This window comes from Rhinolophus ferrumequinum, chromosome X, assembly GCF_004115265.2.
Source record: "Rhinolophus ferrumequinum isolate MPI-CBG mRhiFer1 chromosome X, mRhiFer1_v1.p, whole genome shotgun sequence".
NCBI classification, from domain to species: Eukaryota; Metazoa; Chordata; class Mammalia; order Chiroptera; family Rhinolophidae; genus Rhinolophus; species Rhinolophus ferrumequinum.
In genome coordinates, this window is record NC_046284.1 from 112063971 (window position 1) to 112091828 (window position 27858).

Sequence of the window (27858 nt, forward strand, 5' to 3'; positions counted from 1 at the left end):
AAAAGATGCATTAGAGCTGATGGTCTGGCTAGGTCTTATTTTGCAGGGAAACACGGTACATTCATGTCCTTCCTTGTAAAAGTCACTTGAGTTTAGCAGTATTATACATATTTTCTGGAAATTTGTTTAATTAATATCAATGTGGTAGTAAAATGCTGGATACTATTTTTCAAAATTACTGTGAAAGTTGTTTCCCTAAAACACTCTCCTGGTACAGGGTGTCCTCTGTCACCTACATATCCGCTCATAATTTAGAACCAGAAGGGGTTATAAAGCTTTTGGAGGCTATTCCCTCATGCAATGTTTCTCTGTCATTGTTTGTGTGACCCAGGGGCAGCCACCTAACTTTCTGAACCTCAGTTTCTTCATCTGTAAAACAAAGCTAAGACTTACCCATCCCGCAGAGTTATTTTCAAGATCTAAGGAGAAAATATAGTCAAGGCACATTTTAAACTCTAAAGCCCAGTTCAAATTCTCGTTGCCCAAGGTCACTCAGGGTGTTTACATCAAACCAGATCCAGATCTGGAAAGCCTGACTCTTGGTCCAGTGCTCTTTACACCATGTTTACAGAGATCCTGAGCCATGAAGAGGGACAGTTCCTTATTACCCACTGCTCCATCTATCCATCTGTCCAATTATCAGTCTGTCCATCATCTATCATCCATCATCCATCCATCCATCCATCCATCCATCCATCCATCCATCCATTCATCTGACCCATAAATACTTATTGAATATTGTTGCTCTCATGGAGTTTGCAAATGTATCAATCTCAGAGAGTGACAAATGAAGATGTAATACGGAAATATGGAGAAAAATAAATGGGGTGAAGTAATATAGTCGGGTGTGTGTACAATTTTAAATAGGAGAGCAGGGAAGGCCTCAATGGGTAGGTAATATTTGGGCAATGACCTGAAGGAGGTGAGGGAATAAGCCATGCATATGTCCGAAGGAAGAATATTCCCTATAGAGAAACAGCATGTGCCAAAGCAGGGTATACTTTGTGAGATGGAAGAAGAGCAAGGAAGCCTAAGATAGCAACTCCACTGATCTATGAAACCAGAAATTCCTGATATTTGCCCTGAAAAACAGGGGCTGAGGCAAGGCTTAAATTCTAATGCTTTCACGGGTAGCTAAAGTAGAGGACAGAGTAGGATGAGATTAAAATACAAGACGATGCCTTGTGCCGTTGGCCACTGCTTCTGAGCGAGCTTTCTAACAAACTGCGAGAGACACAGCTGACACTCTCAGGTGCACGCACTGGGCCCACGGCTAAAGGAAAGAACTGTGCCTCATACAGTCCATCAGAGGGAGAATGGACAGGGGTCTTATCTGCTGACTCTCCCCATTGGTCAAAGTTTGCCCCACAGGTATTAACTTTCCCACACGTCTACATATACAATCTGTGCTTATTATTATATGTAAAAAAAAGAGTATTTTTCTACCAACAAACAAAAACACAACAATAGAGTCTGTTCCTTCAGTCTAGGTCTCAAAGTGAAGCTGATGTGCAGCAGAACTAGTGAGAGAGAAATAGACCTTTGCTGATGCAAACCACTGAGATTTTGGAGTCAGTTTTTATTACAGCATAACCTTGCCTGTTCTGACTGGGCCAGGGACTCACTATCCCATTAGCACATTAAAGGAGATGAGAAGATTTGCAGTAAAGAAATTTGCTTGATGTTATTTAATCCAGCATTTCTCAAACTATTTTGACTACTGAATATTCTTTTCACAGAGCACCTTAATATTATGGAAATAGTCCAACAAAACAATCTGTGTAATCATTTTCAAGGAGATTGGGGAGCACACTCTTTTCTAGAATAATTAAAATATTCCCAGATCTCAGCAGTTTTGGGTACGAGTGATGTTACATTAACATTTATGCCCAAATTATGGACTCCTAGCCTATCACTACCCACCCTATCCCTGGGACTTTGCAAGACAAGTGTCTTACAGGTAGGTATTCAAGAAAGCAGTTGCCCACATTCTTCTGAGCTGTCCTTGTTGTCAAGCACCTAGTTCCTGACGCTTGCCAGGTAGGCACCTGTTTCTCTTCTGTGAACTGCCATACCCCAAGACCCCGAGGTACCAGTGCTATGTGACAGTCTGCGGTAGAGGAGGGCTGGGAGAGCATGACCCCTTCTTGGGCCCAGCATGTCAGAGAGTCTCTGATGAATGGAGCCCTTTCAGCTTTAGGCCCTGACCCTTCTCTTTCTAGGATTTCAGAATGCTCATCAGATCAGGCACAGGGCAGACACCAGGCCAAGGATGTGTCTCCTTTTGCTCCTCTCTCCAGGGGTCTTTCCTCCTCTTTTTGCCCCCAAATGAAAAGTACCTCAAATCAACTCAAGCAAGACCCGGATGGCAGGTATTCTCAGCCCGGTGGTTCTGCTGACATACCGACTCATGATTTGGGACTCAGCTGGGACACCTTGCTTCATGAGGACCCTTCGTGTCCCCACTGTAGCTCCTCAGTAAATCCAGGTTGCAGTAGTAATGGAGCTGGAAGCCACAACCCTGCTGTCATAAAGACACCGAAAAGGCTTTGAAAGTTGGTGATTGTTCTCATAGCCAACCCGAGGGCACCAAACCACTGGGCTGAGGTGATGAACAATGTTCCCAGGTGGTAACCCAGAAGGGAGCCAAAGTCTTTTTACAATATTTGAATATTCAGACCCATCTTTAGAAAAATCTTCCCTCCACTGAAGCCATGTTGGAATTCTCAGCTTAGTCCCACTAAGTTCTGATGGGAAAGAAAGACTTCAGGTGGATAGTGGGTGAACCTGGAATGGAGAGGGAGGGAGATGAATGGGAGAGGTCATGGGGACAATGAGGGGGGAATAAATCTGATCCTGAAAATAGCGTGAGATTTAAAATGCAACTGGAAATCAGGCCTGGAAGCAAATTCACTAAATGATTGGGTGAATTCAGTCATTAAATAAAATTAGTTCTTTTTAATATGATTTTCCCCCTGAGAATAATCAGCAGAACTCTAAGAAAAGTGTTTGCCAAAGTTATCTCATATTTAATTATCCATAATTCTGTGCTATGCACGGAAGAAGAGAAGGAAACAGAGATTGTGGCTTCATGGCTTCTAGTTATCTGGTAAGGTGGCTGGGTTCATGGGATGGGACAAGGAAGAGAACCATTGTCTTGCCTGATATAGAAGTAAATTTTGTGGCTGTTTGTATTACAACTTTTGATCTAGATTCAAAAATTCTTCCTATGGAACTAAGAACTTGGCTGAAGGCATCTGTAAGTAACGAACATTTTTTATAGGCGTGCTTCGTAAGCAAACAGAAGTTAGTGTTTTCCCTGGCCAAGCATCGCCTTTGTGACAGTTTATGAAGTCTTTCTCTCTCAAAAGTAGAAGTGGGATAAATGGGGCACTGTGGATTGGGCCGTACCTCTCAAATGGTTGATTCCATAGGGGTGCAGGAGTAGTGAGACTTCTTAGGGAGGCCGCCCCCGCCCGCTTCCATCAAATCCTTCCTAAAGGGGATTGCCCTTCGGCAGAATGTCATGTGGTGTGGCTTCTCACTCTAGACCTCAGTTTCCTCACTCTTGAAGATTCCTACAAAAGAAACCTACCTCCTGCTTTCACTTGCTCTGCATACGCTTGTAAGGGGTGCTCCAGAAGACGCAAAGCTGAGAGAAGCACAGATGCTTTGTTCTGATGCCTCCTACCACTGCACCTTCACACGGCTCTCATTAGGCCTCCACTTTCGAACCCCTGTCTGGGGGCGGGCACAAGCACGCTGAACCTGTCTCATATGCCTGGCTGACGTGATCATTTTCTTTTATTATTGTTAACTCATCAGGTTGGCGTTTGTGGTAAGAAGTGGGAAAGCAGGGAAGAACTAGAGACATCAGAAACTTACTCTTTGATTGCCTGGAATGACTTTTTCTTAAATATGCATTGTTTATTTGAAAATATTTACCTAAATCTCCTAACTCTAGATAATATATGATCATAGAGAGTACCCTTTCAAACTTTTTACTGATATATAGTATCCATACAGAAAAATGCATATAACCTAAACGTGCAGCTCACTGAATTGTCAAAGCTTAAATATATGCCTGTAGCCAGCACCCGAGAAGACCTCTTCCCTAAATACTCCTTGTGGTCACAACTGCTACCCCTAAGAGTAACCAACAGCCAGACCCCTAATAGCAGAGATCTTTTTTGCCTGCCTTTGAACTTTATATAAATAGAATCATACAGCATGTGCTCTTTTTTCCTCACTTCTTTTAGTCAACATCGTGTTTGTGAAATCCATCGTTATTACTCTGTGTAGTTATAGATTGGTTATTCTCATTGCTGCATAGTGGTGTAAATACGCCAGAATTTATTTATCTACTTTTCTGTTGACGGACATTTGAGTAGTTTCCAGTTTAGTGCTGTTATTAGTAGTGCTATAAACATTCAAATTCACGTCATTTCATCAACACAAGCATACATTTTGGGGGTTACATACCCAAGAATTACTAAGTCACAGGGTAAGCATTCGTTCAGCTTTAATAGATACTGCCAATTTGTTTGTAGTTGTACCAATTTGTGCTTCGACTAGCAGTAATGAGAGTACCAGTTGCTCTATATCCTTTCCTGAAATGTACTTACACAGGTCCCCTACCTACTAGGGAATGCAATATATTCCAGTGGCTAAAAATCCAGATTCTGAAATGAATCTTTCTGGGTTCAAATTCCAGCTTTATCATTTAATAAGTGTGCGACCTTGGGCACCTTACTCAACTTTTCTGTGCCTCAGTTTTTTCATCTGTAAAATGGGGATAATAAATCATCTACTACCTCATCAGGTTAAGGATTAAATGAGTTACTACACATACAACACTAAGAAGAGTACCAGGCACATAGAAAGTACTCCATAAATATTAGATATTATTTTTATTCAAATGTATTGAAATTAATTGCCACCACTGCAATAAGGGAGTTGTTTGTCTTGCTGTAAAAGAAATAGAAAGTTTCTCACATAACCGGGGGAGGCAATCAGATAAGTGCCACAAGGGGTCTCTGTATGCAGAAGAAAGTTAGCACACAGGATCTCAATCTGGGCCTATGTAAATCAGTTAATTCTTGGGAGCTTGAATGTGCAAATGAAACCAGAATGTCAGTGCCCCAAAATAGTTATAGGAGACTGTGAATCATGTATAGATAGAATCGATATAAATGACAGTCTTTGCATTTATTTATTTTTTGGCTCATGAAGCCAGTGATGTCTCTCCTATTAAGTTAGTGGCCTCCATTTTAAGGAATTCCTTACAAACTCTATAGACTTTTACACCGCAGGCCTTGGCAAACCCGTTTTAGGAATTGACATAGATATGGGTTTCAGTAAATAACTATGGAGTCAGTAAATATTCAATGGAGGAAAGATAAATGATAAAGAATAATGGGAGAGTCACTGGGTAGGAATTTCAAAGACATGAAAAGCTGAACCTCATTCCAATATCCAAGTATGGGCCAATGACTGGAATTGGTTTTCAATGTTAAATGCCAGCAAATACATCTTCTGTGTCCCATCTTCTAGTTTAGTGAGATGTAATTCTGGCTGCATATTAGAATCGCCAGAAGAACTTCAAAAAAATACAGATGCCCAGCCTCTCACTCAGAAATTTTGGACTTTGACTGACAGCTGGACCCAGATGTATCTTTTTCTTCAGCTCCCCACGTGATTCTAATGTGCAGCCAGAGTTGGAAAATATTGCTGTTCTTTCTGAGTGTCAATAGTGACAATATTGGTGGTGACTTTTGAGTGTCTTCTCCTCCAGGGGAGTCAGAGGGAGGGTCCTGAGTAGTTTCTACGGAGTCTGTCTACTTTGGTCAAAAAAAGCTCCAAACACTGGCTCAACTGGTTTTTATCTGGTATATTTTCTCTCATACTTATAATCTTAGAATATTCCAGTCTACTTTAAGCCTTCATGTGCTTTCTAAAGCACAAAACTTCCCGAACTGAAGACTTACCATTTCAAGTCTTTATGGGCTGTGATTCAATCTAGAGCAGAACTAAGTACCCCAATTAGTAATTGGACATTTTCTTATTGATGAAAAAAGATACATGAAAGTGCATTGGCCTGTAAAGCCCTTCCTAAAAGAGTGAGATTACTTTTATGGTGTTGTTGCTATCATCTGTGGTGTGACAGCACCTAATTCAGGGCAGGATGGTACAAAAAAGCCATGAAATAATCACTGTATTTGGACATGGGCACACTGAATTTGAATTTCTGGCTCAGCCACCTATTAGCTGTGTGTCCTTGTCCTTTCTGAGCAAATGTTTCATGAAAGAAGGGAGCATCAGTAGACCTCTGAAGGAAATTTTGTAGGTTAAAGGAGCTAATGTAAATAGTGCTTGGCAAGGAGTGAGTCCTGAGTAAATGGAGGTTACCCTCCTGTATTAGTCAGCTAATGCTATGATGCTGCTGCATAACAAACAACCCCCTCTCAAAACCCTAGTGGTTTGCTAAAACAACATTTATTGTTTTCACTCATGTGTTTCTCCGTCAGTTATGGCAGCTTTGCATAAGGCTGTGAATCTGATTGAGGCTTGTTCTACGTGTGTCTCATTCTGGAATCAGCAGCTTCCTAAGGCATACTCTTCTCATGGTAGATGACAGATACACAAGAAGAGCCTGGCAGAAATTTTCAATGCCATTTAGCATCTTGGCTCAGAACTCATTCTGATCACTTGTGCCCACTTTCCCTTGGCCAGAGCAAGTCATATGGCTAAGCATAAAGTCAATGGGACAGAGAAGCATAATCTACCTAGTGAAGCCATGGTACAGTGAAAGGAATAGAAGGAAGAATTGTGAACAAACAACACATTCTACCACACTTCCCTTCCCTTCTGCAGGATGCCAACAGAGGAAAAAGAAAGGATAAAAAGGGAGGAAGTAAATAGTTGGCTCCCATTGGAACTCTGCCTTGTACCTCATTTTTGAGAGCTTGTCTGGCTTCTTTTGTAGAGATGGTCCAGCACGCATGCAAGCGGAGAAAAGCTGTTGTCTGCAGTCAGCTGCTTCCTGACTCTTCCCCGCCTCCAAATGTTTGTGATGAGGGATAAGCTACTCAGAAGCAGTCTAGAATTCACCAGAAGCCATCTCAAATCCTGCTTGCATCAACATATCTAAATTACTTTAGAAAGATAAACAGAAGCAATAACTGGTGAAATTCACCAAAAAAACAACAACACTATATACAAATTGTTAAAACAACCAGATCTTTGTCTAACTTCAACCCTTTCTCTTTACCTTTTCAACATCTTTTTAAGGTATAGGTACTGTCTATGAGTATTTGTTCCAAATGATAAAATAACTTTTCTAACATAATGATGATAGGCTAAGAGTCCTTTATTTGAATTCTAACATTTCATTTAGATTTCAAAACTGGGTGAACAGGCAGCCCCACCTCTGTTATCTAACCAGAGTACTCTGGACAAACATATAGTGTGGCTGTAGAGAGTTACCAGATAGGCCCTTGCATAGTCATTAACTGTAGTTAGATTTTAGTGAATAAATCATAGGTGTTGAACTAAAACTAGCTGTTATAACTGAGGATAATTCAGAATGTATTTCAAAATGTCAAACTACATGAAAGTCATCCCCTTGAAGATCTTTGTTGAAGGATATTTAGTAACAGCAGTGTAAGCAGAGGGTGGCAGGCAGGGTTGGGTTGCACTGTTACCATCTCAAGAAGAGCTACAGAACTGCCTTCTTCAGGAACGGTCCCTGGACCACCAACATCAGAATCACCTAGAGCTGTGGTGCGATGTCAGAGAGATAGTGGATGGGGGGAGGGGGGTCCACAGTGTGAGGGATAGAAATGATAAACTTCTAAGTTAAAAAAAAAACCCAAACAAACAAACAAAAAACCTCATAGATACAGACAATAGTTCAGTGGTTACCAGAGGGTAAGGGGGGTGGGGGGTGGGAGATGAGGGTAAGGGGGATCAAATATATGGTGATGGAAGGAGAACTGACTCTGGGTGGTGAACACACAATGTAATTTATAGATGATGTGATACAGAATTGTACACCTGAAATCTATGTAATTTTACTAACAATTGTCACCCCAATAAATAAAAAAAAAAAAAAGAATCACCTAGAGCTGTTTGCTAAAAGTGTAGATTTCCAGGTGAACCTCCAGACTTAATGAATCGGCATCTATGGGTGCAGGACCCAAGATTCTGCATTTTATGCACACCAAGGCTTTTACATAACATAAAATGTAGACAAGAGGTCTTGCACCAACAGGGCTGAAATGTCAAGGGTTCAGATATATTCATCAAACATTTATTTCTATTTTGAACTTTCCTAAACTATTTGCCTCAACATATCCTCCAGCATTTTTCAGAGAGGTCAAGGGTTTAAGAGGCCCTGAGGTTTAAGCTAACATTTCTTAGTTCACAAACAGATCTCATGTCACAGGTTGAATGTGCTGTAGCTGAACATAAAATGGCCCCATCTGCTCGGCTTCCCAGTGATTTTATCCTTGGCATTCAGCAAATTGGGATTATTACAGTGCTCCTGAAGTATGGATTTGATGGTAACTTATTTCTATTTTCTTTTGATAGCTATTAATACTCTACAAATAAAATGATTATCAATGGAATGACATTGGGAAAGTCATACAGGCAACAACTCTGCTTTTACTGTAAAAGGTATTGAGGATCATTTCTGGGTTTAGTACACATTTATGCATAATTAAACTTTGGATTTTTCCACCAACATCTTGATGACTGTTTCTAAAACTAATCTTGCACCTGAAAATTGGCCTATATAGATAATTTGCTTAATTGAAGAATGAAAGATTTTTACCCTACTTTATTTGTTTTAGTAAAGGCTATGGCCTGAAGGACTCTGGATTCTTGTGTACAATTGTGACTAGAATAAATAAGGCACAATTCCTAGCACACATAATATGCTCTTAATCATTATTTGTTGAATTAATTTAAAAAAAAAAGAAAGAAAAATATTAGCTTTAGACTGGACCAGGGTAGCAAATTTGTGCACACACACACACACACACACACACACACACACACACTTTTTGGCCATTGTAGAAGTGAACCAGAATTCTTTAAGATGTAAAACAATCTTCTAAATAGGGATGCCTCAGTTGATGTGTCATTATCATGATAGCATTTCGAAAACCCCGGGGGCTCTCTGAATCTGTACTGGAGCACTTCTCCCCATCCTTGTAATGAATTGCAGACCCTTGCTCTCCAAAGTATAGATTTCCAAACCTTTGAGAGCAGAAACCTTGTTTTACATCATCTTTGAAGTTCTCACAGAACCTAATTCAGGGCAGTGGACTTAATACACAGCTGAATATTGGTTGACCTGTACCACATGGGGTTTTAGAAAAGGAGAAACTAAAAATAAAATCCAGGATTGTAGTATAGTGATGTAGCTTATAGCAATTACTATTGAGCATGCGTTTTTTTCATTGTGGGGCATTCAACTCTTCAAAGCATTTTCATCACTTATGTTCTCACTCAGGGCCTCATGGGTTGGGAAGAAACAATTACATTTGCTATCCTCTGATGTTCTGGACACATGTCACACCATCAAACCATTGAATTGACTTTATACAGACCACTGACCGGCTGTTTTTAGAGTCACATGGACAGAATCTGTAGTAGATCATGTTGCAATGATCCATGTTGGCCATTTTGCAGTTCATTGTGTTGAATTGGATTAAAATAATTGGTAACTTTTATTGAGCACTTTATTGTGCCAGGAAGTATTCCTTCAAACTTTCTACACAGAAGGTACTTTTATTATCTCCATTTTCAGATGAGGAAAGTGAGGTTAAGTGACTTAAGTAAAGAAGCAGTAGTTTGAACCCAGATACTGTGGTTCCTGAGGCTCCTCTATCCAGGGTAATGTAGCATAAAGATAGCTACTACTTTTTTCCATAACAGCAAGGGAAATGGCAAGCCCTGAATTACAACTCAAAGAAAGTCACCTACCAAGTGTTCTAGACTTGCCAAGACGTTGGAGTAACTTAGACGGAAATTGTGAATTGCATTATTTCTGTCCTACAAGATCCTGGCAAGTAAATCCAATCCAAGAAAGAGATTCAGTGGGAATCGTTTGCTTTTCCCTCTCTGCAGACCGCACATTCTTCAAGTACAAGAAAGACCTAAAAGGGAACGTATTCTGTGAAATTAAATCGTGTGTGTCAAATTGAGTGTGACCAGTCCTTTGGAATTGTCTGAAACTCTACAGTCGCTAGCAAAGGGAATTTTTCTCTAGTCCTCCGACAGCTAAGGTCCCATCTGGCTTAGCCAGTTTCCTTCTCGGAGCTAGACGGGACATCCTTAAAGAGATGGGGCTCCTTCATCTTGCTACTTCTAATTATTAGTATTAGTCAACAAGGTTAGGAAGCTTTCTGGAGTTTGTAGGACATAGGTCAATTATGAGAGAGAGAGAGAGAGAGAGAGAGAGAGAGAGAGAGAGAGAGAGAGAGAGAGAGATAAAATGACAATGCAAGTCCTTGAGAATGTATTGGCATTAGAAAGGCTTTTAAAAACCAATCACTAATTCAATATGATTAATTATCTTAAAGTAGCTTGTAGAGTGTTTCCTGAGCAGCACTGGAGGTCACTTCAAATGAATAAACCACAACAAACCACAGCTAATGTGCTGACGTTTTAAAGAGAAAAGACAATTGCTAAAAATGTCCATCCAATTTCCATTACTTACTGCAGTCATTAGAAACAAGGAATATGTTCATCGATCTAAAGTGGCTCAAACAGTATTTCCTTTATTCAAACCTAGGTAGCCAGAAGAAAATTCGAGAGTTTGCCTTGAGAGAAGAGGGAGAGAGGCTCTTTAAGTGAGAAGCTGTTATTTCTCAATCCTTGGATGGCTCACCTAGGTTTATATTAAAGCAAAACAGTTTTTGCTTATAATTACTATTGCTTTAGTTCTAGACCCATGAGACTCAAAATAGGTCTGGAATTGGCCACATCAGCATAATCTGGACACTCATTAGAAATGTAGAATATCAGGCCCCACCCCAGATCTACTGAATCAGAACCTGCTTTTTAACAAGATGTTTCCTGATTCATATGCGCATTAGTGTTTGAGAAGCACTAGTCTCGGTCAACATGAATTGTTATTTAAAAATTCGATAGAAAAGAGAGCTGGTTGAGGAAAGGAGAAAATGCTACCTGAAAAAAGCACCTTTCTCAAAGATGTATTGGTGTTGATAAACTTGCTCAGATCCACTAATCTGGCCTTGAAGTAAAAACTTAATAGGCTCCATGGCCACGGGGCGCAACATAGGAGCACAAAAGCCTGGTCTGATTTTGTTAAGTGATATCCAAATGCCAACTAGAGGCCAACTTCAAAGCACAAACCTTAATCTAATTATCACAGAAATTATTTAAAAGCATTTTTTATAGCTAAAGTTACCAGCCACACGGAGCTTGCCAACGCGGTACAAAACGCTAAGGTCTAAGATGCATTTGGTCTCGAAGGTACAGAGTGTAGGGAAATTCATCCAGAGCAAACACTGAGCTTCTGCCGGCCTAGGCGAAGATGTGATCTCGGAAGACTGATGTGAAACATCTGGGCCAGGTTTCACCACCACCGTGCAAAACTGGGGGGAAAGGCTGTGTGAAAATGTTCACACCCACAGCATCACTGGCAAATTTTCATTTCACTAATCTTTGTGTGTTTAATACTAAGTGGGCAAATTTCATTTCTCTATTGGGATAACCTGATTCAAATGTCCTGTTAAGAGGAAAATTGTTTTTTTCCCTTTACCATGTGTTTTTCCCATGAACATTTCATTGCTTGTTGGGAGGTTTTATCTGGAACTGGTATGAAGAGCCTCATCCCACGAATGAAGTTGCACGGGCACTGGCTGAGGCTGCAGAAATAATGGGCTAAAAATAGACAAGGGCCCACACTTCTAACCCATCAAATGACCATATAGGAATACCGACTAGAAAATATTCACATGAGACCATGTTTGCCTCTGGCTAACTCAGCCCAAATCTCTATTTAGTAAATTTATTAGCAAGCAAAGCATTTAGTTTTTTTTCACTTTAATGTTTTCATGAGAGAGAAAGTGTGTGTGTTTTAAAACCAAGGAAAGAAATTTTTTAACCTCCCTGAAGCAAATTCACATTTTGTTCTTTGGAAAATACTGACACCTTTCACTCAAAAATTCCTGATTATAGTGACACTTTGCTTGTTTTCACAGGTCATCTTAGAATAAGGGTTTAAATAAAATGAACTATCAGAGTCAATAGTTTTTTTTTTTTTATGCTCAGACTGGCATCTAGTTTTGCTGGCTTGGTGGAGGTGGGCTTGAAAAACACAAACCGAACTATCATTCTAGTTAAGGAACAATCTTGTACTTCAAAGACACAAACAAAAACTGCCTCAAAGCAATTCATCCGAACCTCCCTTGAATCTTCGTAGTGCAAAGGGAGTTGTTATTACTGTCCATTTACCTGCTGGAGTGCCCTTTGCATTTGCAGAGCAAAGAGGTAATGGTGTTACTATGTTTGCAAAACTATGAGAGAAAGGTTGACAAATAATGTATAACCACTTTCATAGCATCTGGAGGCTGCCATTTGCGTAGTCAGTTAACAATTCACAAGGTGTGCTGGGTAGCCTCCAGTATGGCCGCCAATGATTCCCTGATACTGTGTAATACTTTTCCCTGGAGGAGGGCTGGATTTAGTAGTGACTTGCTTCTAATGAATAGAATAAATTACAGTGATGGTGACTTTAGCCTTGATCATAAAAGGAAGTGTGGTCAGTGTGGTCTCTCTCTCTCTCTCTCTCACCATCATCATCCATTCTGGGTCAAGCCAGCTGCCACATGTGAGGAGCCCAATGGAGAGGCCCACATCCACGTGACAAGGAACTGAGGGCTCTTGTGAGTATTTTTGGAAAGGGATCCTCTAGCCTTATCAAGTCTCAGATAGCTGGAGTCCTGGCTGACAACTGGATTGTAGCCTTGTGAGAGACCTGGGGCCAGCCAATCCAACAGTTAAGTCTCCACCTGAATCTTCCATGACATGGTGGGCACAGGACGCACAACGCTTTAGACCCAGGGCACCGCTCTAAAGATATTAGACTGCTCAGCGTGCCAGATTCCTATATTTCATGCATGCAAAGGCAGCTGAGCCGGTCAAATCTTTCTAGTCGGCCATATATATATATATATATATATATATATATATATATATATATATATATATATATAACCTTGTTAACAACCTGCTTGAAATAACCAAGATAACCAACCTCAATATATATATCAAATGTCAATCATTTCACCAATGAAAAATTACTTCTAACATATTTATTATTTTTTTAAAGTTATTAACTTTTTTATTTATTAAATTTATTAATAACTTACATATACCCATATCTAAATCTGGGTATAGATTTAGATAACAATATTTATAGTGCTTAAGCCTCTCCAGAATGTCGATTCCTTTTTTTCTTTTTTCTTTTTTTTTTACTTAGACGTTTATCATTTCTTTCCCTCACACTGTGTGAACCCCCCTCCCCCCATCCACTATCCCTCTGACATCGCACAGAGCCATTACATTTCCACTGTCTCTATTCCTAATGCTGTACTCTGCTTCTTGTAAGTATATACATACATATATATACATATATATAAAAACTTGTAGTTGGCATTCATTATTGTTCAGCTTCAAGTGTACAGTGCAGTGATCAGCCATCTACATCATCCCTGAGGTGGTCTCCCAAATGGGACACGTGTCCATCGGATACCCTACAAAATCTTTACAACATTATTGATTACGTTCCCCAGATTAATTTTCAAAACCCCGTGGCCATCTTGTGGTTACTGGCTGTTTTCTAATCCCCTCACCTTCCCCCTTATCCCTACCCCGCCTCCCATCTAGCAACCCTCAGTTTTTCCTCTATGTCTCCAAAACTGTTTCTGATTAGTTCATTCACTGATTCTTTTCTTTAGATTCCACATATAAGTGAGATCATATGGTATTTGTCTTTCTCTGTCTGCAGAATGTAGATTCTTGATTAGATGGCTCAAATGCTAAGTACTTCTAGGAAGCATATTAAAGTTCACTTATATACACATGCACATTTACATCACACTGTTTATACGGCACACAAAATATATGGACACACATCGTCCAATCCTACCTTTTTGGGTGCAAGCTGCCCCAGGGAGCCACCATTCCCCGCCAATGTTCCAGAGGCAGACTTTGTCCCTGAAATTGTCAAGGTCTGCTTTGGTCCAGGGATGCTGGGTGGGTGGGTAAGTCTACTTCTGAGGTTCAGCACTGCGAAGCCCACTTGTTGGCAGGTATAAGCCACAGTCTCCGATATATGCTGTATCAGGAATAAAGGTAATAGTTAAGTCTTTAACTGCCAATTTCTTTGTCTTATTTTATAAGTAATTCAGATCTCCAATGGGGAGTTATCTATTGGGCCCTTTCAAACACCGCAACTCTAAACGGGCATGCTCCTGGCCCCTCTGAGAAGTCTTCCATGAACCTTCCTGGTAGACCTCTGAACTCTTGCCTGTTGACCTTCTCCCATCTCCACGCCACTGAAAGCAATCCCTGACTCCAGAGCCGTGTAGCCCCAGTATCTAACACACAATCTGGTACGTGGTAGGTACTCAGTAAGTGTTTAAGGAATGAGTCATTGTTAGCAGGACATGCTCTTCGAGGGACTTTTTGAGAGTGTTGGTCAATAGCTCTGACCTTGTTAACAACCTGCTTGAAATAACCAAGATAACCAACTTCAGACGAGTCAGGCAAATACAAAGAATTTCCTAGAAACAATGTCTCTTACAATTTTAAGTTTTGTTGACTTATGTGTGTTGCTATATTTGTCTTTTCCACTATTCACTGAGAGTAGCAACTATGCTCTGGTTTTATTTTTTATAGATATAAAACACATAGTCATTTCATTTAATGCCATTATATCCAGAAGTTAATCTAACAAATTAATTGATTACCTGTGTTTTGGGCTCATCTTATGGCCCAGTGGGAGTTCTACTAAAAAACAAAAAAGAAAATAAATTCCATGGTAGGTACTGAATAAATGTTTGTTGAATAAATTAATGATAATAAATTTTTTTACAATGATGGTGATCAAGTCTTACTTTTCAATATTATCATATGTAAGTAGCTGATAATGCATTTGTTAGAGCAACCTCTAAACCATTGGCTCACGTTTTTGTCCTACCTATAAATTTCATTTGTTTGTGCCATTCATTGTTCTTAGCCAGAGCATAAATTCCATTTTTAAGATATTAAGTTTGGGATAGCAGAAGTTACAAAGTTGATGTTGCAATTCCAAAAGAATCAACACCATTTAGTTGTGCGGCCTTGAATAAAGTTTTCCACTTCTCTGCACCTTGGTCTCAGTTTTCTCATCTATAATGTTGATGTTGGCATGTAAACTCAACCATTTATTCAGTTATACCCACTGCCTAGACTAGGGTGAGGAAAATGAGGTACTTACCTCAAGAGCAAATTTTAAGGTGGGGATACACCAAAAAACTCAATAATCAAGAAAAATAATATTTTAGTGCAATATTTTTAAGAAATCAAAATTAATGCAAAAATTCCATGATATGACCAAAATGCCAATATTTTTAAAGATAGGATCACTATTTCTGATTTTTCCTTTTGCCTCAGGCTCCAATATGACTCAGCATGGCATATTTTGGTTTTTAAAAAACTTTGCATTAACATATTATTCATCTTGATTGCTGACTTTTTTTGAGCCCTCTTAAATTTTGCACTGGAAGTGAGTACCTCACTCTCCTCACTCAAGTCCTGGTCCTGCTGCATACATTTTATGAGCGTCGGCCATTTAGGACACAGCAGTCCTTGCTTTCAAGTAGCTCATAGCTTCATTTGGAAAAACAAGAGAGTAAGCACTGATTAATTAGAACAGTGTGAAAGTGTTGGGACAGAGCTAAGCAATGAAAGTAATAATATCAGATAAGGCTGTGTGTACAAAACTCATAGCATTTCATCCCAAGGTAGTGTAATATAGTGGTTATGAGTGTGGGCCATAGTCTGATGCCCTGGGTACAAGCCTTGCCTCTGAAGGGGTTCAGAACAAGCTCCCCCAAGATGTGTCGCTTTGGCATATGGATTATTTTGAGGTGAAGGGTATCAAGACCCTGTGGGGCTCACAAGAAACTTTTACCTCTACCTTAAAGACTTTAAATTGGAGCTTTGCTCTTAATAAGTGATATCACCAGAAATAACTTTTCATAACTTATCTGTAGGACAGGACAAGCATCTAATTACTAAACATCTGTTCTTCTTACTGTCCTGCAAATGACCCTCCTCCCCTCTGAAGCCCCAGGTGCCTTACCTCATTCCTTGGCTCTGGATGCCATATATACCTCATTTTACCTTTCTGTCTCTGAACCTCTCATGGATGTGTGGTTCCCAAACATACGTACGTAATTAAATTTGGTTATTTTCTCTTGTTAATCTGTCTCATGTTGATTTAAGTATTAGACTAGCCAAAAGAACCTAGGATAGAGGAAAATTTCTTCCTCCCCCACTTATCTTCTAATTATTACTGGTTGTGCAATCTTGGGCAAGTTTATCTTTTAACTTCTCTGCACTTCCATTCCCTTGTTCGTAAAAGTGAGAATAATTATATCTACTTCATAGGATTGTGAGGATGAAATGGGCTAAGACGTATCAAGTCCTGAGAATAGAGCCAGGGAGGTAACGAAGATTCAAAAATGTTAGCTTTAACTAGAAAACACTCATTTTTAAGCAAGGAGAAGCTCTATCAGATAAAATTAAAGCATACTCTCTTCTAGGCAAGCTAGTAGGAGTTGTGATTTTTATCTTTCTCCAACTCATCACTGTCTGTCCTAAATCATTTCCCCTTAGTTCCAGTTGAGTAGGAAAAGCTGTTTCATCCTTGGCAGTTCTTCCAAATTCAGTAGACTGTGACTGGATCATTTAGTAGGTTAATGGACAATTCCTGGCTCATGTACAAATGTACAAGTCCTTTGAAATGAGCCTTTGATATAAAGAATGACAAGTGGACACTGCAATGTTCCCCCTTAGAATGTACAAGGAGTACAATTCACATTGTTTCAGAGGGAGTCTGATATAAGCCCTTTGAAGTGGGTAGAAGTAACCTTCCAGTACCTTCCAAAATCCTGTGAATAGAAGCATAGGGCGAAACTGGAAAAGGTGCTTTTACTTTTTATTGGAAGAAGTATAAGGAGATAATTAGCTTTTTCAGCTTCACAAGACTCCTCCACCTTACTTTGGGTCAACTGGATGTTCTAAGAGGGTCTAAGAGGGTACGGTCTCTGCTCCCCTAGTTTATTCCTACAAATCTCTCTGCTCTGATGTTGTAAAAAAGTCCCATCATTTAAAAAGTACTCCTCTGTCTCCCATTGTGGGTTGCATTTCAAGTCTCTTAATGGGTAATTTTGGCAAATGGAAGTTTATAATTTTAATAAAGTACAATTTATCATATAGTCAGAGTTTTTGGTGTTTTGTTTAAGAAGAATAGAGGGAGGGAGGGAGGGAGAGACAGAGAGACAGGGAGAGAGACAGAACCTTGCAATATACACACACAACAAATAATTCCAAACATCCAAAATAAAGAACTCTTAAAAAAAAGATAACCTGAAACAAAAATAGACAGACATTTCTCAATAGAAAATATGCAAGTGGCCAAGAACCATATAAAAAGCCACTGAATTTCATTAGTCATAAAGGAAATGCAAATTAACCTCAGAGATGCAACTACACACACATACATACTCCTAACCAAAATGCATAATGTATGTATGCATTAGAAGACATGCACAAAAATGTTCATAAAAGCACTATTCTTAATAGCCCCAAACAAGTAACTACCCAAATGCCAATTGACTGTTAATAATTGTGATATATTTACATAATGGTATATCATATAGCAATGAAAATGGAGGATCTACAATGATACGCAACAATACTAATAATTCCAACAAACAAATCTCTTTTTTTAATTAGAGTTTATTGGGGTGACAATTGTTAGTAAAGTTACATAGATTTCAGGTGCACAATTCTGTAATACATCATCTATAAATCCCATTGTGTGTTCACCACCCAGAGTCAGTTCTCCTTCCATCACCATATATTTGATCCTTTTTACCCTCATCTCCCACCCCCCACCCCCCTTGCCCTCTGGTAACCACTAAACTATTGTCTGTGTCTATGAGTTTTTGTTTCTCATTTGTTTGTCTTGTTCTTTTGTTGTTTTTGGTTTATATGCCACATATCAGTGAAATCATATGGTTCTCTGCTTTTTCTGTCTGACTTAGTTCGCTTAGCATTATACTCTCAAGATCCATCCTTGTTGTCACAAATGGTCCTATTTCATCTTTTCTTACCGCTGAATAGTATTCCATTGTGTATATATACCACAACTTCTTTATCCATTCACCTATCGAAGGACATTTTGGTTGTTTCCACGTCTTGGCCACCGTAAACAAAGCTGCAATGAACATTGGAGCACACTTGTCTTTATGTATAAATGTTTTCAGATTTTGGGGTAGATACCCAGGAAAGGGATTGCTGGGTCATATGGTAATTCTATTCGTAATTTTTTGAGGAACCTCCACACTGCCTTCCATAACAGCTGCACCAGTCTGCATTCCCACCAACAGTGTCTGAGGGTTCCTTTTTCTCCACAGCCTCTCCAACACTTGTTACTATTTGTCTTGTTGATGATAGCCATTCTGACTGGGGTGAGGTGGTATCTCATTGTGGTTTTTATTTGCATTTCTCTGATGATTAGTGATGTGGAGCATTTTTTCATATGTCTATTTGCCATTTGTATGTCCTCCTTGGAGAAATGTCTCTTCAGGTCCTCTGCCCATTTTTCAATTGGGTTGTTTGTTTTTTTGTTGTTGAGTCCAACAAACAAATCTTACGAAAGAAAACAGACACAAAAATGTATGCGAGGCATGGTTCAATTTATAAAAGTGTAAACACAGCCAATATGAATCTGTGCCGTTAGGTATTAGGACAGTGTTACACTTGCCAGTCATGGAGTATTACCTGGAAACAAGCACAAGAGTGGTTCCTAGGGTGCTGGTAATATTCTATTTCTTAATCTGGGTGCTAGCTGAATGGGTGCGTTCATTTTATTAAAATTTGATTAGCTGTACACTTATGACACATGCATACATTTTTTTGGTATACGTGCATATGTTCAATAAAATGTTTTAAAATGGTAAAAAAAAAGTGCTCCTCTATTTCCCAATTGTCTTAAAATTTAGATATGGACTGAGTGATGGATGATATTTATGAATTGTTATTAATTTGTATTAACTGTGATAACAGCATTGTGGTTATATAAGAAAGCTATTCTCCTTTCCTTCTTCCCTCCCTCTCTCCTTCCTTCCCCCCACTCTGTTCTTTCCTTCTTTTGAAATGCATATTAAAATGAAAGGACATGACAACTGAGATTGCTTTAGAGAAAACTTCACCAAAAAAAGTGTGTGGCGGAATACTTGATAAAACAAGAATAGTAAAGTATTAGTGGTTGTTTAATATGGGTGATAGATCCAAAAGTATTGTATTCTCTACTTTTATATAGTTTTGGAAATTTTCCCAATAAAAACAGCATTTTTTCCCTGTTTTTAGGCATTGATTTTCAATATTGCTTTTGCTTCCTGGGCAACAAGCTGGCATCACCCCTCCCTCAATGGTGTAAGGGGGTTTTCCTACCAATGTGTCAGTGTGGATTACAGGTGTGGCTGAAATAAAGACCCCCTTTCCTGGAGCTGCCAGTGGGTGGGACTCCAGGAGCGGCCCGAATTCCTGCACTGGTAGCCTAAGGCCGTAAGTAGCCTCATCTATCTACCCTAGGGTGCTGCTTAGATAATCACCACTCTTTGAGAGCCGAGTGCTGAAAAATCACTGGTTCCAGATTGTTCCCATTAAGATGCAAATATCTCCTGGGGGGTTAACTCAGCAAGCCATTATCAACTCTTAACACTTTAGAAGTTTCAGCTTTCAGCTCTTGTGACTCTGACACCTTAGTTACACCTCCCTCAGATAATGGGTGTGGATAATAGGTGCATGTTAGGTGGGATAAGACCCTGAGAAAGCCCGGAAGCTGGTTACTAGACCCTGAATGAGTAGGCCTGAGGGGAAGAAGGGGAAGAAAGATGCTGAGGAGTTAGAGCCTGGTGGCGATGGTGTGGGAGAAACTGTGGGTAGGAGTGTCCTGGGGAACCTCAGAAGGAAAAAAGTCACATTCTCTGATTCCCCTCATAACCAAGCTTTTTGTAGGCTGCTGCATAGCAGTGTCATGTAATACTTCCACATGGAGAAGTAACTTGAAAATCTTCCTAGGGTTTCTACCTTCCACAGATTTATGTAGACCTGAAATTTAACCAAGTTGTTAAAGAACTGTGCTCAGGAGAACTATTTTTGAACCAAATGCCCCAAGTTTATTTTCACCCCTTCGTTTTAACTTAGGTTCCCTCAGAAGCAGAAATTGAGACACTATGGGGGACCATACCAGCCCCGGACGTTTTTTAACATAAGAAATGAATACACTTCTAGCCTATGAAAGCCCCAGTTATTTTGGATTTCAGTAATTCACAACCAAACTGGATCCTAACTGATTCAGCGTCCTCCCAAGAGTGGGAAGACCCTGAGGATAAGTTGAACTCTATAGCTGTAGCAAACACTTTGAGATGAACCAAGAAGCTGAGGTCTTTCCAAGCCAAAAGGGCAGGAATGAAGTCAACAAAGGCTCAGGAACTGGAATGAGCCCAAAAGGAGCAAACAGAAGGTTGAGGAGAAAGCTAGGAGTTCCTTTTATACCTTGCCTTTATTGACTATCGTACATAAAGGCAGCCTGCTTTAAAAGTAGAAAGGGCAGAAAAGAGAAGATCAGAAGTTAGGATTGTTAAGACTTTGTGACCAATTAGTCATCGGAGGTGAGGAGAGGGAAGAGTTAGGAAGGATGACTCCAGGTTTCTGGCTTCAGAACCGGATGCATGGTGCTGCTATTCTGAGTCAGAGAACTCAGGGGGAGAGAGATTTAGAGAGATCAGATTTAGAGAGGTAAGTTTTGGGCTTCTTGGGGTTAAAGTGCTCATGGGAGACCAAACCGTAGACATTCATTAAGCTGTTGGGTCTAGACTCCACAAAAGAGAGCAGAGCTAGCAATATTAGTCTGGATCAGTCAGTCTATAGTTGGTGGCAAGGATGTATTGAGGTTGATGAGTAGATTGTGTGAATGAGAAGACAACAGTGGCTGATTACCAATACCTAAGTATAGGGGGAAAGACAAGGAATCTATGAAGAAGATTGGGAAGAAGTGGCAAGAGCGGAGGGCAGAAAACAAGTGGAATGGTATGTTCCAGTATCCAAGGAAGAAAGAATTTCAAGAAGAGTCATGAGCAATGTACAAGACACAGAAATGTCTAATAGAGCAAATGTTGGTGCCAAGTCCACATTCCCTCGGTCCTTCTCAGTGTATGTGGCCAGACTTCCAACTGCCAGAACCTGCATCTCTTTGATTCTGGACTTTCTCTGGCTTCCAGAGCCTGCTCTGTCCTTGGACATGGCAGGCTGGAAGTAAGGCACCCCACTCTCCCTCAAGCAACCCTCAACCGATGATTGAGAGACGTTGGTGTGTGAGTACTCCTGCTCCCTTACCCCTTGAGTGACGTAACTGAGATGCATGTTCTACACCATTTCCCAGAGTTCCCCAGCAAGATTAAGCTCTGGTTACCCATAGCAGTAACTTGCTTGATGACATGCACTGTGTTGACTTCCTGCCCTTTCCTTTTCACTTTTTTATTCCTTTACCTGTATTTCCTGGGATCACCTGTGAAATAAACTGCTTATACTCAAATTCTTGTCTCAGGTTCTGCTTTTCCAGGAACCCAAACTAAGATATCTAGAAAGATAAGAGCTGAGAAACATCCACTGGATCTAACAGTCAGTTCGATTGGTGACTTGAGTGAGAAAGTTGAAATGGAATACAGGGGAGAGATACCGCATATCAGGGATATAAGAATTTATTAGAAGAATGATGGAGAAGGGTATAAATGTCTAACTATTACATTGTTTCGTACACTGAAACGAATAATAATAATAAAAAAGAATGATGGAGAAGACACTTGAGAAGCAGAGTTACCAAAAGAAAAGACATATACTGGTGACATAACATTCCATAAGATTTAATCCCCCTTCCTAACAGCACCCTAATAGTTCTGTAGGCTCATTTCTCTCCCTCTCTGTCTTGTCTTGGAGAGAGGTGGTATCTGCCTCCCCCGGTGGAAGTTAATGGGCCAGCTCCCTCATCCTGATGCAGACAGTGACCCAGACTAGGCCATGGGACATTCTCTTCCAGGTCTTTGAAGCCTAAGTGATATCAGAATATGAAGACTCGTTAGGGGTCATTTATCACAGCACCCTATTACTAACTAGGCTTTTCCAAGCCTTCTCTTTTTGTCTGCCAAATCCTTGCAACAAATTAACTTTTGCTAAAGATTGCCAGAGAAAGTTTCTGCAGCAAAGAATCCTGATTAATAAAAGACGTCTATAAGTAAAGATTTCAGAGTGAGAGTGATTTGTTTCTACTTAGATTTTTTCATTTTTTATTTTATAATCTAAAGCTAGATTTACTGCGCTTAGGGTTTTTCTCCCCCCCCCCCAATTTATTGAGACACAATTGACTTATAACATTGTGTAAGTTTGCGTACATAATAATTCGATACACATATATATTATGAAATGATTATTACAGTAAGGTTAGTTAACACATCCTTCATCTAACATAATTACTTTTTTTGTGTGTAGGTATGGTGAGAGCATTTAAGATTTACTTTTAGTAACTTTCAAGTATATAGTAGAGTACTGTTAACTACAGTCACCATGCTGTACATTAGGTCCCCAGAATGAATTCATCTTATAGTTGGAAGTTTGTGCCCTGTGACCAACATTTCCCCATTTTCCCCATCCTCCAGCCCCTGGCAACTACCATTCTTCTCTCTGTTTCTATGAGTTTGGCTTTTTTCAGATTCCACATATAAGTGAGATCATACAGTGTTTGTCTTTCTCTGCCTGACTTATTTCACTTAATGTAATGCTCTCAAGGTCCATCCATGTTGTCATAAAGGGCAGGATTTTCTTTCTTATGGCTGAGTAACATTCCATTGCATACATATGTGTGTGTATATATATACACACACAGGGTGCCAAAAATGTATACACATTTTAAGAAAGGAAAAAACTGCATCAAAATTGTAATAATATATACCAATAACAAAAGATGAATATGAATACAAGTCATGTGTATACCTTTTTGGCACCCCTGGTGCCATTTAAATCTTCTGCCCATTTTTAAATCAGATTTGGTTTTCATGCTATTGAGTTGTATGAGTTCCTTACATATTTTGGATGTTAAACCTTTATCTGATATATAGCTTGCAAATATTTTCTCCCATTTCATAGGTTGCCTTTTTCATTTTGTTGATTGTTTCTTTTGCTGTGCAGAAGCTTTCTAGTTTGATGCAACTCCACTTGTTTATTTTTGCTTTTGTTGCTTGTGCTTTTGGTGTCATATCCAAAAAATCGTTGCCAAGACCGATGTCAAGGAGTTTTTCCCTGTGCTTTCTTCTAGAAGTTTTATGGTTTTGGTCTTACATTTAAGTCTTTAATCCATTTAAATTTTTGTAAGTAGTGTAAGATAGGAGTACGATTTCATTCTTTTGCATGTGAATGTCCAGTTTTCCCAACACCATTTATTAGAGACTACTCAGATTTTTTTTCTGATTTTAAAAGCAACCTGTGCTCAGTGTAGAAAGTTGAGAAAGTACATAAAACTATTTTGAAGCAGAAGAAAAAAACACCCTTATAATCCCATTACTCAAAGGCAAATACTATTAATTTAGTTGAGATAAAACCATGTATGCAATTTACTATCCAGTTTATAGACTATGGCATACCTTTTCTTTTTTCCTTAACATTATACCATAAATCATTTCTTTATTTTAATAACAATTTCTCAAATATAATTTCGATGATCCAGAATACTCAGTCTTAGGGATATAGCATACTTTTCTAACATTTTCCACCATCATTTAATATTCTGGCTCTCTCAAAATTCTATCATAAAGAATATTTTCCTGAGCATTTTTGTTCATAAATTTTACCTGGCATTTCTGATTCTGTCTGGAGGCTTGATTCCCAGAAGTGAAGTTATTGTTTCAAAAGGAATGAACATTTTCAAAGCTCTGGAGAGCTAGTGCCAGAATTATCTCCAGATAATAAGATATCAATTTATATTTCCACCAGTGCTCTTGACGGAATTTTTAAAATGGTTAATGTTAGAGAGCAAGTTATCTCATTGCTAGTCTAATTTCTTTGATTTAGATTCAGTTTTCTTCTTTTAGAATTGTCTGTCTTTACATTAATATTTTCCTCAAGGATTTACAAGAACTCTTTATATATTAAAGGTATTAACCCTGTGTTACATTTGTTGAAAATATTTTCTGTTTGCTCTTTTCTTTTTCAACTGATTGTGTTGCTTTTAACTATTCAAACATTTAAAATTTTTATATAGTTAAGTGTAGTAAACTTTCTCCTTATGAAAGTATCTTTGAGAAGTTTTTCATTGTTTTAAGCTTATACAGTCCTCCCTCTTTCCAGTATTTAATAAATATTCATTTGAATAGTGTTTTTGTCTTGAATCCTCTGTTTAGTAATATTGCTACTGATGCTTTCTTTTGCTCACCTTTGATTAATATGTCTTTATTTACTCTTTTAAAAGTCTGATGCTTTACCGACTGAGCTATCTGGGCTCTCCTATACTCTTTTAATTTTAACCTTTCAGTGTAATTTTGTTTTAGGTCATCCTTGATAAGCATCACATAATCATATTTTGTTTGTTTTTAGCCCAAAGTGAACATCTCTGCTTTTTATTACAGAGTGTAAAACATATAATTAGCATAAGAACTGATGCATTTGCTCCTATTTCTGGTATCTTTTTTTATACTCTCTTTTAGGCTTATTTGCTATTTTCTACATTTTCTTGCTCTTGTCATTTGTACTGTGTTTTTGTTTTCTTCAGTGGTAATTTGTAAGGTGGTTTTTATTTCTAGGTGTGATTACCCTTAACTTTATTAAATGTGGCCCTGAACCTATATTTCTCTGACTATCAAAATAAAGAACAAGAAAGTAAATTTTCACATTATCCATTTAACAATTAATTGGTTTTTCTTTTTTTGTTTTTTGATTTTTACTTCCCATAAATTTCTTTACTAATGTAATCTGGGGTCATAAAACTCAATTATCGTGCTATATTTCTTATACAAATATTCTTTTTCAAGATTTGGCTTTGGATTTTGAACTCAATTTAGTAACCGTATTTACAACAATTAATTTCATTTAACTAAATATTTCAACTTCACTGTGAATTTCAACTTCACTGCCAATGTTTTTATGGTGTGGTACAATTTCCTCCACTAAAGCATGCAAATGAGAATCACCGGGAGAATTTTTTGGTAAATTCACATCCCCTGGCTTTACGTCCCACTTAGAGATTCTATGCTATGTGTCTAGGATACCCTTTGCATGATCCCACGCTGGCCTCAGCCTTATTGCCTTCTGAGAGTTGTAAACTCTGAATGGCTACAACAGAGGGAATTGTAAAAGGGAGGGTGGGGAAAGGTAAAAGAGGACTTTTGGAAAGGGTTCCCTGGGAGTAGGAAGTGTTCCTGGTTTCCCAATAAGTCCAAGTGATTTAAAGCTCCTCTTGACTCCCCTCAAATCTCCGGTTGAGAACTGCTGGTGTAACAGGAGAATGAGGTTGAGAAACTGGCTTTAAATCCGTGTTCTGTCACTTCCTCGGACTGCTCTTGAACAAGTTACTTACTCCTTGACCCTCAATTTTCCCATCTGTAGAAATGGTTAATTCTTACTTTCTAGAGTTGTAATCACAGATAACTTAACATGGTGCTTGACAACAGCAAGCTCTTAATAAAAAATATTGTAATTGCTGTTTCATGTTGATATGTCTATTGTCATAGGGTTCCATTTTTGTGCAATTCCAATTTTTACTACCTTCTCTTGAAGTATGTAAAGATCCAACTATAACCCCCACACACCACTTGTTAAAATCCATTTCCTCCAAAGCAACTTGCTCTCTGTTGCTTTCACAAGCCACAGCTGCCGTCAAACCTTCTTTACCATCCCTCATTCATTAAAACCCTATAGCAGTACTGTCCAGTAGAACTTTGTGTGGTGATGGAAATGTTCTATAACATGCAACATGTAGCTACCAAAAACTTGATATGCAGCTAGTGAGATTAAGGAACTGGATTTTTAATTTTAATTATTTAAATTTAAGTAGCCACAAGTGACTAATGTCTACCATATTGGACAGCACAACTCTACAGGGTTTCTTGCTTGCCTGAGAAGCCATTATTAAAATAATGGTCCATCTTACAATTAATGACATCTTAGAAAAGAAAAACATTCAGTGAAAAATATGATTATGAAATTTACACTTTAATTTTAGACATGATTTTCTAAGACATATTTCTAGCCGTTCATATATAGCTTTAAATTTTGTTTCCTCCTCTGAAAATGAATACAAAGTTATTCTATATAAATCCAATGTGAGTCAAGATAAAGTAGAAGGTTTCCTGCTTGGAACACACCTAATAACGTCCAACCTTGCCCCAGTTATATCATGTTGATGAGATTTGTGTTTTTCAGTTTTGGTTTGAGCAAGGTAAACAGAACAACTGGAGGTGGTGAATTGCATGGGAGATTTTGCTCATGACGGAAGTGCTTTGGGAGTTGGAGAGAGACAGAATACGGGGTCATTTGCTTCTACATTTACTTTTTATTATCATTATTAGTTTCAGGTATACAAAACAATGTAATAGTTAGACATTTATGCATTTACTTTTATCATGACCCACAGAATGAAATACGGGTTGCAGCATGACCTCGTATACACATATTTACATATATGATGGAAATAAAGATTTCACGAGAGGCAATACTTACCTTCACTATATGCAGGGCATCTATCCTCTTCTGTGTCATTCTGTTGTATTTTCTTCTGTTTTATTCTATTTAAGTTTTCATATGCTGGTCAAGATTCATGAAATTGACTTCATAACCCACTAATGGGTTCCAATGTGCAGTTTGAAAATACTGGATTAGGAGCTGTATGAAGCCATGAGGGTTTGAGAGTTGGAATGAAGAGGGGTGACTTGGGAGTGCTGTGCTTTAGGCACAAACAGAGATGGAGGCTGCTTCAGTCTGCTAGGGCTGCCATAACAAAGCACCATGGACTAGGTGGTTTACACAACAGGAATTGATTTTCTCATAGTTCTGAAGGCTGGAAGGCCAAGATCAAGGTGCCTGCAGGGTTGGTTTCTTCTAAGGCTTCTCTCTTTGGCTCTCGGATGGTTGCCATCTTGCTGCCCCTGCACAGGGTTGCCCCTCTGGTATCTCTTCCTCTTCCTGTAAGGATAGCAGTCCTATTGGAGTAGGACCCCACCCTAGGGCATCATTTTAACTTAATCGCCTTTTTAAAGACCATATCTCCACATACGGTCACATTCTGAGGCACCAGAGGTTGGGAAGTCAACATATGAATTTCAGGAACAATTCAGCGCATAACAGAGAGAGGGCAGGAAGGCATGAGTCCCCGATGGTCTTCAAGGCGGAGTGTGATGGCGAAGCTGTGAGCGTTAAAGGAGAGTGGCTTTTACTAGGTCCATTCAGAGCTTTGGAGCTCCTCTTCTCTCCCACCCTTGGAGGTTTGGAGGTCCAAGA

At 39.0% G+C, this 27858-nt stretch overlaps 1 long non-coding RNA gene across 1 annotated transcript in view; it reads right to left on the reverse strand.

Moving 5' to 3' along the window:
- Nucleotides 1–6964: 6964 nt before the first annotated feature.
- LOC117022757 (uncharacterized) overlaps nucleotides 6965–27858 on the reverse strand; it is a 102539-nt gene continuing 81645 nt past the window's right edge. Inside the window, exons 2-3 of the long non-coding RNA XR_004423118.1 lie at nucleotides 14189–14377; nucleotides 6965–7146 (exon numbers count right to left, since the gene is read on the reverse strand). This is a non-coding gene — a long non-coding RNA (uncharacterized LOC117022757). The remainder of the gene's footprint in view (nucleotides 7147–14188; nucleotides 14378–27858) is intronic.